This window comes from Culex pipiens, chromosome 2 (assembly GCF_016801865.2).
Source record: "Culex pipiens pallens isolate TS chromosome 2, TS_CPP_V2, whole genome shotgun sequence".
NCBI classification, from domain to species: domain Eukaryota; kingdom Metazoa; phylum Arthropoda; class Insecta; order Diptera; family Culicidae; genus Culex; species Culex pipiens.
In genome coordinates, this window is record NC_068938.1 from 185742191 (window position 1) to 185747492 (window position 5302).

General features: G+C 40.1%; 1 protein-coding gene across 1 annotated transcript in view; it reads left to right on the plus strand.

Annotated features, from left to right (window-relative positions):
- The first annotated feature begins 895 nt into the window (after positions 1 to 895).
- The window catches only part of LOC120430523 (roundabout homolog 1-like), a 224229-nt gene continuing 219822 nt past the window's right edge, over positions 896 to 5302 (plus strand). Inside the window, exon 1 of the mRNA XM_052707253.1 lies at positions 896 to 2255. The gene's annotated coding sequence lies outside the window, so the exon portion shown is untranslated. The remainder of the gene's footprint in view (positions 2256 to 5302) is intronic.

Below are 5302 nucleotides of genomic sequence, written 5' to 3' on the forward strand. Positions count from 1 at the left end.
TCGACGAAAATGGGACCACCCTTGCACGGCGTTGGTCACCCTAATAGCCAAAAAAAAAAAAAATACGGGTCTTATTATTTCTTGGGAACCCCTACAAAAATGATGAGCCCGATCTGAGCACTTTTGTTTTGTCCATGCTGTTTTGGTGATGAATTGCTGGATTTATTGCTAAAATTTGCTGATCTCTATAAAAAAAAGTATTATAAAATCAATAATAACATTTAAAAATGTGTGACTTGTTTTTAAAATTTGCAGTTTGAGTGACACTTAAAAAAACTAACTTTTTTTTTATTTTATTTTTTTTTCATTTAGCGAATTTCTTTTTAAAAATCAGTTTTTTGAAAACAAAAATTCAAGGTGAATTGAGGGTCATGGCATGAAACAAAAAAAAATAAAAAAAAAATAAAAAAAAAATATGTTTTCTCATAATAGAATTTAGAGTAGCTGTAACTCCAATACGGTGCTTTTTTTCAAATTTGTTAACTTATTTTAGACTTATCATTTGATTTAAGGGGAAATTCTTATATATTTGGCAGGTTAAGCAGTAGCGTTCCATCCAATTTGCTGATTCGATGATTTTTCGTACGTAGGGAATCGATGGACAAATCAAAAAATCAAATGGAATGTGGGTAATTCTTCGCTAGCTCACACGACATCGGAAAAAAATGTCCAGACCCCTCTTCGATTTCGAAGAAACCTTGCTTTAAGTTGTCAGTTTGTTCCCTAAAAAAAAGCATAAAAGTCCTTTTGACACAAAATTTTCAAATCTTCACCTTTTTACGCTGCAAATTTGTTAATTTAAAAAAATGTGGACTAGAGTTGTAAAAAAATAGAAAACTAATTCGCTTACGTTAAAAATTAAATTAACGTTACATCAATTCCATCCACAAAATTCCTCACGCAACACATCACCACCACCGCGCAACATTCTCTCCCAACTCCAGCAAACGCTAACGCTTCGCTCTGCATCAACGCACGCTCTCTCCCTTGCAACAACAACCGCTTCGTCCAATTCCAGCAACACTTGACGAAACTCTCTCCCTTCAACACGGTCTGTGTTTTTTGTTCTCCTTCAAACCGGCATCAACGTGCGTCTGTTTTGATTCAGCTTCGCCGCTCTCCTCTCTCACAACGAGCTCGGTCATCTGGTAAACCCGAACGCGCTCCGGGGGCGGCTCAATCCTGTTCCGTCGTGCGAACCGCCAGCCAGTACTGTGCGTGACGGCTAGCTTGACACATTCCGCGCCCGGGTCTCGCTGCCGTTTGACTGTCCGGGTTTCTGTTCGCGTCGAGTGTAAGCGTTTTCGGTGTTGTCGGTTCACGGTTCCTCTTCTTGCCCGGTGTGTGGTTCGCTGGATGTTTGATTAGTCTCGGGTGTCTTGGGACGTCGCCAGCGTTATCTTGAGGGTTCGTCGGAACCGTTCGGAGAGGGGAAAGGCAGGTGTTGCGACGTCGTTGACTGTTGTTGGCTCTGATCGGCATCAGCTGTTCCGGTCAACGCTTGCTGCGGTACAGGAAGACTGCTGCGCCGAGATTGTCGGTGCAGCGGATGCAGAATTCGACGTTGCGCTGGGTGTTGTGTTGGTTTTGCGTGTGAGGTTCTGCTGAACAAGCCAGAGCCGCAACTACAGGAAGAGAGGGAGTGCAGTGTGTCTAGCTCCGTGCTCGTCGTGTTTTATTAATAGATATTTATTGATGATACACGGTTGATAATTTAATAACCGGCAAAGCCGACGACGACGACGAAGAATCGGCCGTGTTCAGTGCAGCGAAACGGGTGATTCAGCGCGAAGAAGTGTGAACCCAGTAATTGAAGGCTCGTCGGCGGCGGCAACTACAGCCAGATGTAACAGAGAGGGCGCCGCGCCAAAGGAAAGCTGTACGAAAGAGATCTCCGCCAAGTGAACGTGGTGCTGTGTGCTGGCACACAAACTCACACACGAAGTGTGATGTTATTTTTAAGTGAATGAAAAATTGGAAGCAATTTGGCCTGCTCGTTGAGCGCGAAGAAGAAGCTGACAGGCATGTGAAAGAGTGTGTGTGAGTGCTGCTCGGGAACGATTTAATTGTCAAAATAGAAATTAGGTGGATGAAATTCGACTAATTGGAGAATAATTCAAGTGGACGACGGATAGCCGCTACAGAGAGAGGATTCGGCGGCGGCTGTTCAACGAAGGAACAACTGGTGCGTGTCGGCGGAATCGCTCGCGACTTGTCATCGCAGTAACCGCAGCGAGCGAGCAAAAAACTCACCGGTGAGTGATAGTTGGTGAAATTATCACGTCGTTAGCTTGAGGATTGAGGAATTGTTTTACGCGATCGAAGCAGGCTCGCTTCGGACGAAGAATCTGGAGAAAATTGATTCGGCGTGGTTTTTATTCGCGATTTGCGGATAATTTGGGATGGCGCGTGCGGGTTCGAATTTGAAGCGGAATTAGCAATATCTCGCTCCGGTTTGAGGTGATCGAGTCGGATTGATTGGTTTTTTGGAATGATATCAGGTTGCGCGGATCGGTCAGCGGAGTGGAACAAGCGCGTGAATTATGTCATGATATGTGGGTGGTTATTCGGACGTGTATGATAGCGTGTGGAGGAGTGATGATTTTGCGGTGCGATTATTGGTTATGTGAAACCGATTCAAAACGTGATTTTGAGCTATTTGAAGTTGTTTTGATCTGAATATTAAATATGAATTGAGGTATTTGATACGATTTTCAATTAATTTGAAACAAGATGATGTTTGACCATAGATAACAATAGTTATTTATTATAGTTACATGTATCTTCGAAATTGAATTATTTAGACCAACCTGTTATACACCCAAAACTGGGCAACAATCGTCAGAGAGAATCATGGCCTCGAGCTGACAGAATAATTGTACCGTTTACGGACACAAGGAACACTGCTCGAGATGGCTGAGAGAATTATGCCCTCAAATTCAAAAATTTCGAATTAAAAAAAAAATCACCGGTTAGCAAAAAAAAAAAAAGATTGTCTCACTACGGGAATCGAACCAGTAACCTTAAACATACTAACTCGATGACTTAACAACCTCGGCCACCTTCAAACAATTTCTTAGTAAATTTACAATGGGGCGTAACCACAAACTCATCGTAAACAATCACTAGAGCAAGTGAAATAGACTGTTTGTTTACATCCAAAGTTACGCCATTTTGAAAAGTTACTACCGAATTATCTGGAGATTTTCTGCAATTTTTAGATACATTATTGATGGAATTGTAATTCTTTTTGAGCTGTGTTCAAATATATTTAACGGTACACATCAAGCAGAGCTTTTGCACCAAGATGTTTGTCGCAGAAATTTTAGTATCTCCAAAACTACGGGAACTATCGATATGATTTTTGATTCATCCCCTAAAGTACTGTTTACAAAACAATTTACAACAAAGTTTGTTGCAGGATTGGGTTTGTTCCAATTTTGGGAAAAGAAGACAAAAACTTCGATTGCTGCTGTGTACCCTTAAAGGTCAATATATTTTTAAAAGTTTTCATCCCCAAACCTCTTTGTCAAAACAAAATTAAAGTTTATATTTTTTTCTGAAAAGGTCAACTAGTTCGCAATGCAACAACATGTTAATCAGTTGAAAACTAATTAAAAGTGTATATTTTCATGTATCGATTTTTTTTTTGTTATTTTGGGAACACAGATTGAAAAGATGTGAAATTTCAGGGAAAAATATATTTTCTTTTATTTTTTGACAAAAGCATATCTGTTATCATTTCTGTCCCTCAGCTCTTGCCGTGGTCATTGGGGAGAGGAGGGGCATACGTTTTAAAAATATGCTAAAGTCTCAAAATTGTAGACTTTTTGAAAAACAATATTTTGCTCTAAGATTTTTAGAGTACGTTCTTACCCTGAGCAGGCCTGCAAAATGTTTCCAACCCAGCGTACACATGAAGCAAACCAAAATGTCAGTTCACTGCTAGCATGTGACTGTAAGCCTACTGTGTCCGTTCAACCACTGCCGCCTGACTCGTGCCGGTCGGCTGCTGGAGAATGAGAGACGTGAAAAAATGAGCTACACTCACTCAATTCGTGTCGTATGACTGACTCGTAAAAGCCTCTCTAAACACTATTTTGAGTATTTTTAAACAATTGAATGGTTCTAGACTGTGCAAAACACTTAAAACAACCATAACTTATATTCAAAATTACATTTCCACGCATAAAGACCAACTTTTTGTGTAAAAACTTGTTTCTTTATGTGTGTGCGTGCTACGTCGAATGAGCGTTGGTCGACTACTGCCTCGCATTGCAGCTGCTCAGTGAGCTAGGGCACTCACGACTGAGTCGGGTTTGTTTATGTCACGTTTTTGCGGTTCAGTGAATGGATCTGAAAAAATCGTGTATGCGTCGCCGATTTTCACGTCAGGACCCCTGACATTTTCAGCTCTGACCCTGAGGTTAGGTCATTAGCTCGGTCCTGGTGTAGAAGTCGTCTCCCTGAGGTAAAACAAAAACATGACTCGGTGGAGTCGCCGGTCACCTGCTGGGCTCATGATCCAAAGGTTGTCAGTTTGATGGCCAGGATGGATGTGAGCATGTTAGCTGACTTGTTTTCAGTACAATTTTTATTTATTATTTTGTACCTTGAAAGGAGAACAAACAGCTTAATAGCTCAATTTGCAATTTCAAACCAAATCTTTGAAAATTCTAAAAGTTTTACAAAATGCTTCTTCAATTTTTCAATTGCGAAAATTTTATTACCCAACAATGTATAGGTCATCGCTTAACTTTGAAAGTTATCGCAGTTTTTCCATTTTCGAGTTTTACGCAAAATTTCCGGGAAATCCTTTGAAATTATTTTCAGACCTAGGCACTTTGGTTCGGACCCTGTCAAACGACATTTTAATGTTTCATAAGACCTTTTAAATTGTTAGGCTAGATTTTTAGTTCCAGCATTTTTTTATTTGAAACCCCTACTTTTCACTTTTCATTTGCGTCTACATATAAAGAAGTCATGATTTTTTTTGAAATATTATTTTTTGTGAAAATCAATTAAAATCGCAATTTTGTGACCACCCGAACGTGTTTCGGTCAGGGAACCCAAAGTTATTAAAAAAAACCCAGACTTCAGTCTTGGAATTGATTCTGATTCATCAGCATTTTACAAAGCAAACATATTTGATTAATTTTTGACACGGAACGGAAAGTCATCGTATAGTTTTATCTTTATTGAGTGCTTCAGTTCAACAATAAGTCCCAGCTCCTAATCCAAACCCTTCCCATTTCACACAGCTACCTTAAAATTCATCTGATGACTTTGTCACGTCGATACA